General features: G+C 44.8%; 1 protein-coding gene across 5 annotated transcripts in view; it reads left to right on the forward strand.

The window, feature by feature from the left end:
* BLCAP (BLCAP apoptosis inducing factor) overlaps positions 1-4,944 on the forward strand; it is a 28,150-nt gene extending 23,206 nt beyond the window's left edge. For 3 of the 5 annotated variants that reach the window (XR_009497755.1, XR_009497757.1, XR_009497753.1), the window contains one exon: positions 4,784-4,944. The gene's annotated coding sequence lies outside the window, so the exon portion shown is untranslated. The other 2 variants (XR_009497754.1, XR_009497756.1) reach the window with 1 other exon arrangement.
* The last annotated feature ends 8,894 nt before the right edge of the window (positions 4,945-13,838 follow it).

Consider the following 13,838-nt stretch of genomic DNA (forward strand, 5'->3'; position numbering starts at 1 on the left):
GTTTGGTTTGATTTTTAATGCCGTTTAATAAAGGTTGGTCGCTTTTGTCATGAAGGTTTTTCACATTTCTTATTAGGTTTATTCCTGAGTACCTTATCAGTTTTGCTCCTTTTGTGAGTGTAAAAGGTTTTTCTTTTTTCTTTTCTCTTTCCAAATTTTAATCAATTTACTAATCACGATGTTTCATTCACAGACACACACTCAGAGTAAATGTGCTTTGTCCCTGGGCACACAAATGAGAGCACAGCACACATATAAAGTAGAACTAATTGGCTGGAAATGAATTAGAATTTTTGAATTAAAATTTAATTATGCAAGTAATACATGAATACATTTTCCTTTCAATAAAATTAGAGTATTACAGATAAAGAAGTCTCTACTGAACACCCCCCCCCCGCCCTTAGATTCTTCTCCCCCTCCTGAGGTAGCTGCTCTTAGGCTTTTGCTGTTCATCCAAAATGTTTTCCAATGCCCATTGAAACACATCTTCTGTTCTCTTTTCGTGTGTTTGTTTGCACAGACATGATGTGTACAAGCTGGAGGTGTTGCTCTCAGCTTAGTGCGCCCTGTGGGACTCCTGGTGTAGCCGACGTGCTCTGCCGCAGTGTTCCTTGCAGCTGGCGACTGGCGGCCTTAGGATTACACCATGTTTGATTTTCTTGTTTCCTATTGATTGACTATTAAAATGTTTCCAGTGTCGTTCCATTAAGACAAACCTGTAAGAGCATCTTATAATTGTTCATTTTGCACATGTACAAGTATTTCTCCGGGATAGATACTTAGAAATGGAACTGATGGGTCATAGGGTATTCATATCTTAAATTCTAATAGAAATTTCTAAAGTGTTCTCCAAATTGCCTTCTAATGTAATCTCCTGCTAGCAGCGTGTGTGTGTCCATTTCCCCAGACCATGTCCAAGTTTTCCATTTTTAACCAGTCTGATGAGTGAGAAATAGTATCTTGCTTTAGTTGGCATTTTTCTGAATTACCTGCAAGACTGAAGTCTTCATGTGTTTGCTGTCCGTTTTCATTTCCTCCTCTGGATTGCTTGTGCATATCCTTTGCCTGTTTCTTTTTTTTTTTTTTTTTAAGGTTTTTTTTGTCTTTTTGCTATTGATTTTTAAGAGTTCTTTATTTGAATATTAATACTTTGTCATGTATATTGCAGATGTTTTCTACATTGTGATTTGTGTCATTTCATTGTGTAGTATCTTTTTGTCTTAGAGAAATTTTAACTTTGATACGATCAAAGTTGCTAATCTTACATTTAGGCCATTTTTACAGTCTTATTTAAGAAAGTGTTCCCTGTATCAAGGTCATAAGTATTTACTGTATTTCCTTCTCTAAAATTTATAGTTTCTGTATACATACGTATTTAAGCCCTTATACTATATACAAACAATAAATTCCATATGCACGAATCTTAGGATCTAACTTTAATTCCTCCCCATTCCCCCCAAATGGATAGGTAATTGTCCCAACACCATTTATGGAATAATATATCATTTCTCCACTGATTTAAAACTGCTGCCTCTGCCTGACACTAAATTCCAATGCGGGTCTATGTCAGAGCTCTTTCTGGTCCACTGATCTATTTGTCTACTCCTGAGCTTGATAATATGCTTTGCTAACTGGCAGGACAAATCCCACCCTCTTTGTTGTTTTTGTAAAATTGCCTTGATCATCCTTGCATATTTGTCCCACCACATGAATTTTAAAATAGCCTGTCAAGTTTCAGGAAAAATTCTGCTGGGATTTTAATTGGGATCACATTGAGTTTTAGGTAAGTTTGAAGAAAATTGGCACCTTTATCATATTTGAGTCTTCTGCCAATGCTCGTTGCTATTATCTCTCAGTTCCGGTCACTCTCATGTCTTTCAGGGAAGTTTTATGGTTTTCTCTAAAGTCTTGCATATTTCTTGATAAATTTATTCCTAGGTTTATTACAGGTTTTGTTGTCAACTGTGAATAGGGTCTCCTCTCCCTTTATTTGTTTGGCCCTTGTTTTTCCATATTTCATTTCAACCTGTTTACCCATCAGTGGGCTTGACTTGCAGACACACACGCAAAGTGAACATTCTTCCTCCGGGGGCACAAATATGCAAGCACCACCAAACACACAGAGCCGGCATAATTGCCTGGAAACAAATTAGAATCTTTTCAGATTATACTTTAATTAATGAAGTAAAGCATGAATACATTTTTCTTTTGAAAGTAGGACAATATGAATGTAACTAAAGTTTCCTTTCGCCACCCTCTGAAATCCTAGTTTCCCTCCCTCCCTCACAGTTTTATGTGTCTCCTTCCATAGAAATGTAAGTATCGATGGAGGTATTTTGAATGAATCATCCCACTCTAGAAAAGATTTTACTGTAAGCTGTGTTTTTTCATTCCATCTTATATTTCTAAGATATACTGATACAAATAGCTCTTGCCAGTTCCTTTTAGTAGCTGTGTTATATTCATTCCCATGAATGTGCTACATTTTTCCTTCCTAAGATCCATGGACATCTAGTTGCATCCTTTTCTTTCCTCCATCATAAGCAGCGCCACAGAAAACAGCCTTACACGTGCCTCTTCTGTAATGTTTCTCTAGGGTAGTGACTGAGAAGTGGAATTTGTGTTCTCAGCGTTTCCACATTTTTAGTTTTAGACGTTACCAAAGTGTCCTCCATAATTTCTGTACCATTTAAACTTCTAGCCAGAGGGTATGGGAGGACTCCCCACACCATAAGCGATTGTTTTAAATGTTTGCCAATTTGCTGGGTGAAAAATTGAATCATTTTTTAAAGTTTATACATACCTGTTTGCTAGTGAGATTTTCATATGTGTTTTAGGCATTTGTATTTTCTCTTTTCTGAATGATCTGTTTATTTTTGCTCATTGAAAAAATTAGGTTGTTTGTCTTTATCTTATTGATTTTTGAGTTTCCTAATATAATCTGGATATTAATCTTGTGTGTGTGTGTGTGTGTGTGTGTGTGTGTGTGTGTATATATATATATATATATGGCAAATGTTTTCTTCCAGCTTGTCTGTTGCCTTCAAATTTTGTAGGGGCTTTTGTTAGACAGACGTTATCAATTTTGACATAATCAAATTTATCCATCTTTTCCTTTATTCCTTGTATTTATATATCATGTTTAGACCTTTCTTACTCCTAAGGTTTAAGTATACTCTGTATTCCTTTCTAGTAATTTTGTTTTTATTTGGGTCTTGAATGCAGCTGGAATGTATGTTTATGATTGAAATGAGATATGATCTAACCTTTCTGCAAACATACAGCTGATTATTGCAACATGACGGACTGTCTAGTTCCTTCTCTCTCCACTGATCTGAAGTGAAACTCCCTCATATACTGAATTGCCATGTCTAGGTAGGTCTGAGGCGCTGGTTCTCCTTCACCGGTCTATATATTTCTGTCTTCATCAGACTGTTTTATCCGCTCTAGCTTGAGACCACCTTTTGATATCTGTTAAGTAAAATGCTCCATTTCATTGTGCTTCCTGTTCAGTTAACTCAGCTAACTATTACTGCACGTTAACTCCTCCACATGAATTTTAAAACCCGCTTGTCAAGTTCTGTGAATTTAAAGATTAATTTGGGGAAAATCAACATCAATACAATCCTGAGTCTTTCAATCCATGAACACAGTATAGCCCTACACTCATTCTGATCATCTTGTCTGCCCTTTAGTCCCATTTTATGGTCTTCTCCGTAACGAACCTACCAATTTCCTGATGGGTTTATTCCTATAGTTTTTATTGTTGTTGTGAATGAGTTCTCTCTGCACCCCCTGTTTTGTTTTTCTTTTGCTTGCTACATTTTTTTTTTAATCCACTAATCACTGTACTTCATTCATAGACACACACAAAGTAAACGTTCTTCCTTCCTGGACACAGACGTGCAAGCACTGCCAAACACACAGAGCTGGCATAATTGGCTGAAAATGAATGGGAATTTTTTCAAATTAAAGTTTAATGACACAAGCGCAACATGAATATATTCTCCTTTTTAAGAAATAGAACATTGCAGATGAATCTAAAGTCCCTTTTGGCCACCCACTGCCATCCCATTTCCTTCTTACCCAGAGGCTGCTACTGTAATGGGCCCAATGTACACCTTTCTAGACTTTCTAAAAATTTGTAAATGCATAGGTAGGTACCCACAGGAAGTTACATGGTATAGTTGTCTCAAATAACGAGAATTTTATCTTTTCCTTTTCACTTTTCATTGATACTCAATTTTTGTATTGACCTGGATTTTATTATGGTTACAGAACGGAATGTCAGTATTATCATCCATCACGATGTGATGACCAGTGACCTTCTGTAGCCAAACCATAGGCAGATGTGAAAGTAAAGATGTAGAAACTGGGAGATAGCAGTGGAGGGAAGGGGTCGGAGGACTGACAGGGACGGTAATGGGAGGCACAGGAGCGTCTGTGGACACACAGTGGAGTCAGGAGTGAAGGGGCAAATAGGTTTCTTAAAATTAAAAAGATAACCAACAGAGGTACTTGACAACTGTGGTGGGAGAAGCAGGGATGGAGGGGAGTAGTTTCCAAGTGACCCAAAGCCTAATCTGCCACATGGGATATCAGTGGGTCTTATGAACTATTTAGAAATAGGGTATCCTAGATGCTGGTCAGAAAACTCTCATGACCCGATTTTGACTAGGATCTTGTGGACGTTGTCAGGCAGCTTCAAGGAAGCACTTTCCTCCCTGGTTAAAGAGATGCATCTGGAGAGCTTTATTGGTCCTGCCCCTTCCTTTCTGCCTAGGTGCTGTTGGGTGAAAACGTGATACTTGGAGCTCTGACAGCCATCTTGTGACCAGGAGGGGAAGGCCAGGAGATGCAACTCTGTGCTGACTCAGTTCGGACACCTGGCACCACTGACTTCTGGACTTTCTTTGAAATAAATAAAATGGTCTTACTGTTTAAGCCACTCTCGGGTGTTTTGTTAGATGCTGGTGAAAGCATCCTTCCTAACGCAAGGGATCTAATTGTTTCTTAGAGCTGAGAGGTGACCTCAAGGAACAGATCACATACTCTGGGGTGAGAGTTTGGGGATGGGGAGAAGGCAGAGAAGGCTGCTCTTCTATCCTCTTGGTTTTTTTTTGTTTTTTTTTTTAACAATGTGTATGTATTACATGGAAAGAAACAGAAGACTTGTTTTAAAACAGTTCTGATAAGTGTATCAAGATGTGAACAGTGGTTGCCTCTGGGTACTTTGGGTACTTAGCAATTTTCTAAGATGTCCACAAATTATTTTTGCAATTAAAAAAATGCAAAGACCCAAGTTCTCAGGAGATAAAACATGAGAGAGGTAAGTTTTTTGGGGTTTTTTTGTATTTTTTTTAAATAAATTTATTTATTTTATTTATTTTTGGCTGCATTGGGTCTTCGTTGCTGCTTGCGGCCTTTCTCTAGTTACAGCGAGCGGGGGCTACTTTTCGTTGCAGTGGGCGAGCCTCTCATTGAGGTGGCTTCTCTTGTTGGGGAGCACGGGCTCTAGGCACGAGGGCTTCAGTAATTGTAGCACGCAGGCTCGGTAGTTGCGGCTCAGGGGCTCCAGGGCACAGGCTCAGCAGCTGTGGCGCACGGGCCCAGCTGCTCCGCAGCACGTGGGATCTTCCTGGACCAGGGCTCGATCCCACATCCCCTGCATTGGCAGGCGGGCTCTCAACCACTGCGCCACCAGGGAAGCCCGAGAGAGGTAAGTTTTGATATAGGAAAAGGAAGGGCCCAGAGTTTAGAAGAGACTGCCAAGGTGAAATCCTAGGTAAAGACTTGGATTCAAAAGACTTGAGAGCTGTGTGATTGGGGGGAGGTGAGGGGAGCAGGCAGAATAGGCATGGATCTCATCTCTCACCTGGTCCCCATGAGGCCAGCAACCTCCATGGGATACACCAAGGACAGAAATGAGTCCAGCATGTGTGGGGCACACAGGTTTGGGGCCTGGATGCAACACGAGGGAGAGCAGTGACCTGTGCATCATGCCGAGGAATTTGGGCTTTTATCCCAAGGGTAGTGAGGAACCAGTGAACGTGCTTAAGCAGAGAGACCGATGTGATCACATTTTCATTTAGTCATGTTTCTTTGCCAGTGAAAAAAAACTCACACCAGCTCAGACAGAAACAGAACTTGATTGGCTTCTGTAGCCAAACCATAGGCAGGCTAGTTGGGCATCCAGGTCCCCTGAAGCCAGAGACTTGACTGTCAGACCCTTCCTCTCCCATCTCCATGTCTCCATGTCTCGCCGCATGCCAGCCCCACCCACCCAGACCTGCTTCTCCACATGCTGGCATTCATGGCTACTGATGTTTTGCATCCCTCAAGTTCGTGACCAAAAGATCCCGAGGTGAGAGTGCAGGAATTTGGTTAAGAGTCAATCAGTGATGGTCAATAAGGTGGGTAATGTAATAAGGAGGTGAACTTTGTTCAAAACGGGACAGCAAAATGATTTTCCAGGAGAGTTTGCACTGGTCTAGGTAAAGAAAACAATAAATATGTCCTGTCACTCCTCTGGCTGCCTGCAGAAAAGGGTTTGAAGGGGGCCCCCCACAAGCCTGGAGGCAGGGAGAATATCTAAGAGGCCGCCACAGCTGTCCAGGTGAGAAGGGATGCAGTGCTGAGCTAAACAACGCGGCAGGTGGCGAGGAGGTGGATTGAAGAGACGATTAGAAGTAGAAATAGGAGCCCCGGGGCCAACCAAGCACAAGAGATGAGAGAAGATGAAAAGTTGAAGATAGCCCCAGTTTGCTGGCCCAGAAACTGCCACAGACAGATACAGCTGTATTGCCAAAATACAGTTTCTTTATTTCTCCATGACTCAAGGTCACTCTTACCCCACCCCCTCCTTTTCTGTTCAGTAGCACAAACTTAGTCGGTTTGAGGTAAATGCAGTCGCATCTGAACGTTCCCTGAGTCTCTCTTAAGTAGATTCTTGGTCCACTTCCAGCTTCTCCGCTTTCCACCGCTGCTTCCCTTCTCCTTGAGGGTGGTCCATGTTCTGGGCTCTCCTATTTTGCCCTGGTCCCATGGTGTACGTCTGATTCTGGATCACCAGGCTCTATCTACTGCCATCCACTGAACCAAGACGTCCCCACCGAACCCTTGCCCTGACCACAAAGCATTTCCAAGTCCACCAGCTACACACACGCTCTACCCTATACCCTCATCATGATCACCTTGCTACAGGGACACAGAGGACTGTGGAGGACACCCCCAGGCCCATCTGTCAAACACCTGCTCCCATCAGGGCTCTGAACCTCTCCAGCCCTTGCTGGGAGGTGTTGGTCTCCTGGGAAACACCATGAGGAACCAGGCAATATCCCCTTCTACTCTGGGATACCCCCAAATTTCTTTTGGGAGATCTAGCATCTAGTGTTAGTTCTGTCTCCATGTGATTCCCCTCCTCCCTCTAGGTGGTCAAACTTTTATCCCTTACAGGCAGAAGGACAGCTTCTGCGTTCTTCCCTATTTCCTGTTCATGGCATCAGTTTCAAGTTCTGAGTCTCTTGGGTTCTTTTCTCTTTACAAAAGACCAGTGACCACAACCAAACACCGTGTCTCTGTTGTAGGTTTCAAGAGACTATTTGAAACCACTGACTGTCTTTCTTATTGCCTTCGTGCTGTAACAACCCAAATCCTCCCCCAAAGCTCTGACTGAATGGGGAGAGAGTGACCATGGTAGCTAGTCTCCAAAGATGGCCACCATCAATTCCTGCCCTCCCTGTATGCACATACTACTCCTCACATCAAGAGGTAGAGTCTATATACTTTCCCCCCCTGTGAATCTGGGCTGCCCTTAGTGTTTACTTGGCCATTAGAACATAGAGCCAATAACCAAAAAGACATTCTGGGACTTGGGAGACTAGATCATTGGGAGCTTTGTAGCTTCCACACAGGCCTCTTGAAACACTTGGTCTTGGGACATTCCCTCTTGCAATCCAGCTGCCATGTTGTGAGAAGTCCAACCCCTATGGTGAATCCACATGTAAGCGCTCCGATCAACAGCCCCGGCTGCCAGCTGTGTGAATGAGCCATCTTGCACTGTACGCCAAGTTGAGCCTTCAATGACTCAAGCCCCAGCTGCCTTCTGACCTCAACTGCATCAGTAACTTTAAGCAAGAACCACCCAGCTGAGCCCTGTCAACACCCAGAACCATGAGAAACAATAAATTGTGTTTTTAAGTCACTAAAGTTTGGACCTGTTTGTTATGCATTAAAACAGTGACAGGCAAGGAAGTGTGCGGGGGGGATGGGAAACACATTGAGAAACGTACAGAATAGTGTCCTACTACACAGCATGTAAGTGGACCATTATAATACAGTATGGTAAGTGCAATAATGAAACATAGATATGTACAGAACTTTCCAGAGCAGGTGATTTCTTAAAGATGAGTAGGAATAAGCAAGGTAGAAGGGACTGGAAGGACATTCCAAGCAAAGGAAGCAGCACAAGCAAAGCCCCAGAAGTGAGGAGTAGCAAGAGTAAGCTTCAGGGCATTTGGTGTTCCTGGAATACTAGAGAAGAAAGATGGAATGAGAAGAGTGGATTGCAGAAGTGGATAGAGATCAGACCCTTCAGGGCCTTGGATGCCCTCCGCATCAAGGAGTTTGGACACCATCCTGCAGTCAGTGGGTGCTATTGTTACACCAGCGATGTGTTCGGATTTGTGGTGTGGGAAAATCACTGTGGGAGCCAGTGTGAAGGCTAGATTTGGAAAGTGACAGTCTCTGGGTAGGGAGATCAATTAAGAGACTCTGGTTATGGTCCGCGTAAGATAGGATGAGACCTGACCTGGAGCAACGGCAAGAGGGATGGACAGAACCCAAAAACCTTTAGAAAATAAAGTCAGAAATGCATGGTGATGGTTGGCTGTTGGGATGAAAGAACCAAGGGTGATTCCCATGTGTCTTGGATGGGACCCTCAGTGGATGGTGGGGAGGTGCTTGGGAGGGGAAGCACAGCATGGGGGGTAATTTGAAGGGGGCAACAATGGGCTCAGTCTCAGGTAGAGCTGGGCTGGGGGCACAGCCAGGTGGGGCCCAGCAGGCAGCTGGATCCCAGTCCAGGAAGAGATTTGACTGGAGGGGCTGACCCAGGGACAGAGGATAACAGGGACTCTAGGAGTGAGTAAGATCGCCAGGGAGAGAATGGGAGAGGACCCAGGGCAGAATCGTGAGTTATGGTGACATTTGAGGGGCTGACTGAGGTGTGGGTGGTCGACAAAGGAGAGAGAGAAGGAAGGACCTGAGGGATGAGATAAACAACTAGGAGAGGGGGTTGCCAAGGCAACCAAGGTAGTGAAGAGTTTCAAGGAGAAAGTAATCCACACTCTGATATGGCCCAAATCTCAGAAAAATAAGAAGCAAAGCCCTTTGAATTTAGCAATCAGGGGGCTATTATGAACCTCAGCAAGTACTGTTTTGGGGGGTGAAGGGGTAAAAGCTAGTTTACAGGGGCAATGGAGTGAATGGGTGGAGGAGATGCAGACCTCTCCTGAGGCTGGATGACTAGGGGAGGAGTTGGGTGGCAGCAAGAAAAATGCGAGTGATCAATGGAGGAGTTTTGAAAATGAGAGACCCTAGAATTTTCTCTTCTTGAAAAAAGGCATCAGCAGAGAGGGAGAGGATGAAAAGAGGAATGATTTGTGAGCTGGGATCCATCTTCTGAACCCAGCTGAAAGGGAACAAGTGGGTATGATTGGAGATGTCTCGAGGGAGGAGAGCAAGCCATGGAGAAGACTCCCTGTGATGCCCTTTCCGATCCTGAAAAACTTGATGGCAGGGTTGTCTACACTGTCAAATTCTGCAGGGTGGTTAAGACTGATAAGAAAGGGGAAAGGTGCATTGAACTGAGTAGCTAGAGGGTCATTTGGTGACTGTTCTGGATATTCTTCACTGGCCCCTCCAGAGCCATTCTCTTTTTGCATCCTGTTCCGTGCCCTGGATGGCCAACCTTTATACCACCCATGATTTCTGCCCTCTGGTTTCTAGTTGAGTTTGACCAATGGAGGAACCAGTGGGAGAGTCGAGGGGAAAGGAGAGTGAGGTTCTCCTGGCTGCCTTCCTACGGGCTGTGGGTTGGCAGTGACTACCATCCTTTACTCATGGCCACAGGTGGGGTCCCTTTCTTAAAGCCACAGCTGTCTCTCCAGGTTCTGAAATCCCACACCCTCCTGTCATCTCTTTAGGCCTAGAGGTACTGATGGCTTCCAACTGTCGCTCATCTCTGGGTCCTTTGTCATCTCTTGGAACCCTTAATCCTGCCACACTTTGTGAATAGTCCTTTCATTAAAATAATTTCAGTTAAATCCTTTGGGTGCACCACCCTACCAGAATCTTGACTGAATCAGTGGTTCATCTAAGCACTGGGACAGATGTGTGGGAAGGTACACAATGCTGAGCAAAGACAGACCTTGTCTCTCCCCACATAGAACTGCCAGTCCAGCGAGGAAGCCAGATATTAATCAAGACAATAAAGAAATCCCTAATTTTAAACTCTGATAGATGCCATGGAGAAATCTTCCTAGATCAGAGAAGTAATATTTGATCAGAGGAGTGGACGTTAACTAGAAATGAGAAGAGCTTTGCATATAAGGATACAGCATGTGTGAAGTCCTGTGCTAGGAGGGTGGTACGTTCCAGAAACCGGAGGCCATCATGGCTGCAGCACTTATCAGGAAGAACGATTTTGACACAAGTGACAGAAAACCCAACTCAAAAATGGTTAAACAGTAAGAGATTTATTATCACACATAGTGAGGAATCCCAAGGGAGGCAGCTCTAATGTCATCAAGGACCCAGTTTCTGTCCATCTTTCAGTTCTCCCATCCTCTGCTTATGGGCTCCTGTCCCCATGGTCACAAGATGGCTGCAGCCACTCCAGGCATTGTATCCACGATACCAACATCCAGAGATGGATGAAAGAAAGTGGTTCTTCCTTAAATTGATATTTCTTTTTGAGGACTAAGAAACCCTTCCCAGAAGACTCTACCACCACCAACTCTTATTGATTAGATTTGCACCACATGCCCACTCAGAAGCCAGTCCCTGACGAGAGAAATAGGCCTGCCCTTCGTGACTCTCATAGATCAGTCCATATCACCTGCAGTGGTTTCTGTTAGCAAGAACCAAAGAGAAATGACTCTCAGGTAGGAACAATGTCAGAGAGCGAGGGACCGTGGTGTATGGTGAAGCTGGAGAAATCAAAGTCGATCTTTCTCTAAGAGCCATTGAATGATTTCAAGTAGGAGGTGGGCATGAAAAAGGTGTGTATTCTTAAAAGACCACTCTGGCTGCTCTGTGAAGATTGGATCATTGGAAGGAAGGGTGGATTTGAGGAGACCAATTAGCAGGCAACTGCAGTGGACCAAATGAGAGATGATGGCTTGGACTAAGCTACTGGTGATGATGATGGAAAGAGTTAGGAGGTAAGATACACCAGCCTCACAATGGGATGTCTCAGGTGAAGTAGGAGGAGATTCTAGGTGACTGCCAAGTGTCTCCTACCATAGCGGCATTGTCATTCTCCAAAATAGGTGGACTTCCCTGGTGGCGCAGGGGTTGGGAATCCGCCTGCCAATGCAGGGCACACCGGTTCGATCCCTGCTCCGGGAAGATCCCACATGCCGCGGAGCAACTAAGCCCGTGCGCCGCAACTACTGAGCCTGCGCTCTAAAGCCCGCGAGCCGCAACTACTGAAGCCTGCACGCCTGGAGCCTGTGCTCCACAACAAGAGAGGCCACTGCAGTGAGAAGCCCCTGCGCCACAACGAAGAGTGACCTCTGCTCGCCGCAACTAGAGACAGCCCACACGCAGCAACAAAGACCCAACGCCACCAAAAAAATCTTTTTTATTTTTATTTATTTATTTTTTTTTTAAATACATTCACAAATAATCAGATTTGCTTTAAATTATTGCTCTACTTTTATCAGGTAAGTTCTTTTTTTTTTTTAAACTTGGGTTTATTTATTTATTTATTTATGGCTGTGTTGGGTCTTCGTTTCTGTGCAAAGGCTTCCTCCAGTTGCGGCAAGCGGGGGCCACTCTTCATCGTGGTGCGCGGGCCTCTCACTATCGCGGCCTCTCTTGTTGCGGAGCACAGGCTCCAGACGCGCAGGCTCAGTAATTGTGGCTCACGGGCCTAGTTGCTCTGCGGCATGTGGGATTCTCCCAGACCAGGGCTCGAACCCATGTCCCCTGCATTGGCAAGCAGATTCTCAACCACTGCGCCACCAGGGAAGCCCAAAAAAATCTTTTTTAAATTAAAAATTAATTAATTAATTTTTTAAAAAGTAGGAAACAGCAAATGAGGATCACTGTGGGGAAGAAGGATTAGGAATTTGAACTCAAAAAGGGTAATCAAGTGATTCAAAACAGACCAGGAGTTTCGTTTCGGTCACAGGGTTGAGATGTCTGAGATGTTGGTAGATGTTTGGCTCTCGGGTTCTGGAGCTCAAGGTAGAGCTCTGCACTGCACATGGGAGGGTGGTCATTAAAGAGAAGGTTGGATGCGTTGGTCTAGAGCTCAAAGGAGGCTTGGACTGGACAGTCAGTTCGGAGAATCAGCTCCCAGGAGGTCTGCAAAGCATTAGGGATGCATAAGATTGAGGGGAAAGGTACTCAGTGAAAGAGAAGACTAAGCCCTGGCCAACACTGACATTGGACGGGGCTGGTCTGGACATGGAAGTGGAGTGTAAGAAAGAGAAGATAAGGAAAGACGGGCTTCAGAAGCCAACGAAGGAGAGTTTCTAGGACAGAGTAGCCACTGGTGGGCCAGGTGCACAGACATCGGGGGAGGTGAGGGCACGCCCTGGACCTGGACTTTGGGGACCTCTGCCACTGCAACTTTGGGGGAGGAGGCAAAGCCCAGCTGGGTGGAGGATGACCTGGAGACTGGCTGAGAAAGCAGGAGGGAAAAGGGGGACCTGGGGGGGGAAAGAAGGTTCTAGAAGGTGCTGTTTCTTTCAAGTTGACATTTGGAGAGCGGAGGGCTGTATGAGCCTGAGTTTGAAAAGCAGGGACAGGTAAAAGGGGTCCCAGAGCAGTGGGATTAAGTGTATAGGTGACGGGATTAGTTGTGTTTGTGGAAAGGGGCAAATTAAATAATGTACATATTACCAAGTAACTTGATCTCCATGTTTTTCTGGAGGCTTTGTCTCTGCCCTCTGAGTAGTACTACAGCTCTAATTAGCAGTGGTTTCATCCTGCCTCGTGTCTGGGGCCACGTCTTTATTCTTTTTTTTTGTGCCTTTTGGTACATAGTAACAGGCGGCGAGCTAGGTAGAGGCAGGATAATTGTTTTCTGCTTGAAATCAAATGTCTGAAGTGGAGGTTCCGAATTTTTTCTTTCTACCAAAAAGACATTGGGAGAACTTCTGAGGGAGTGAGATTAGAGGCAAAAGAAGCTGTTAGTGTAGGTTGGGGTGGAAGGGTTGGGGGTTGGAAATGTCACCAGGTTAGTTCCATGGCTGGGCGCTGGGAGAGGCTCTCAGAGGATGTGCACAGGAGGAAGGGCTGGGACTTCTCCTCCCAACGTGGACCCAGCTCTTCACAGGTGATGGCATTGCCCACTGGCCAGGTGTCATCCCCACCTGCTCTTTTCAACAACTCCCATTGCCCGATCCAGCTTTTCTCTCCTTACATCACTCGGCCTTGTGGCAGCAACTGACCCAGCTGATACCCCCTCCTGAAAACACCTTTCCCTGGCCTTCATGACACCAAGACCTCCCAGTTAACTTACCTCCTCACTGTCTATTCTTTGGCTTCGTCCACCCACCACCTAAGTGTAGGGTTCCCTCAAGACTCACATCTGGGCCCTTTCC

This window comes from Balaenoptera ricei, chromosome 15, assembly GCF_028023285.1.
Source record: "Balaenoptera ricei isolate mBalRic1 chromosome 15, mBalRic1.hap2, whole genome shotgun sequence".
Taxonomy (NCBI): domain Eukaryota; kingdom Metazoa; phylum Chordata; class Mammalia; order Artiodactyla; family Balaenopteridae; genus Balaenoptera; species Balaenoptera ricei.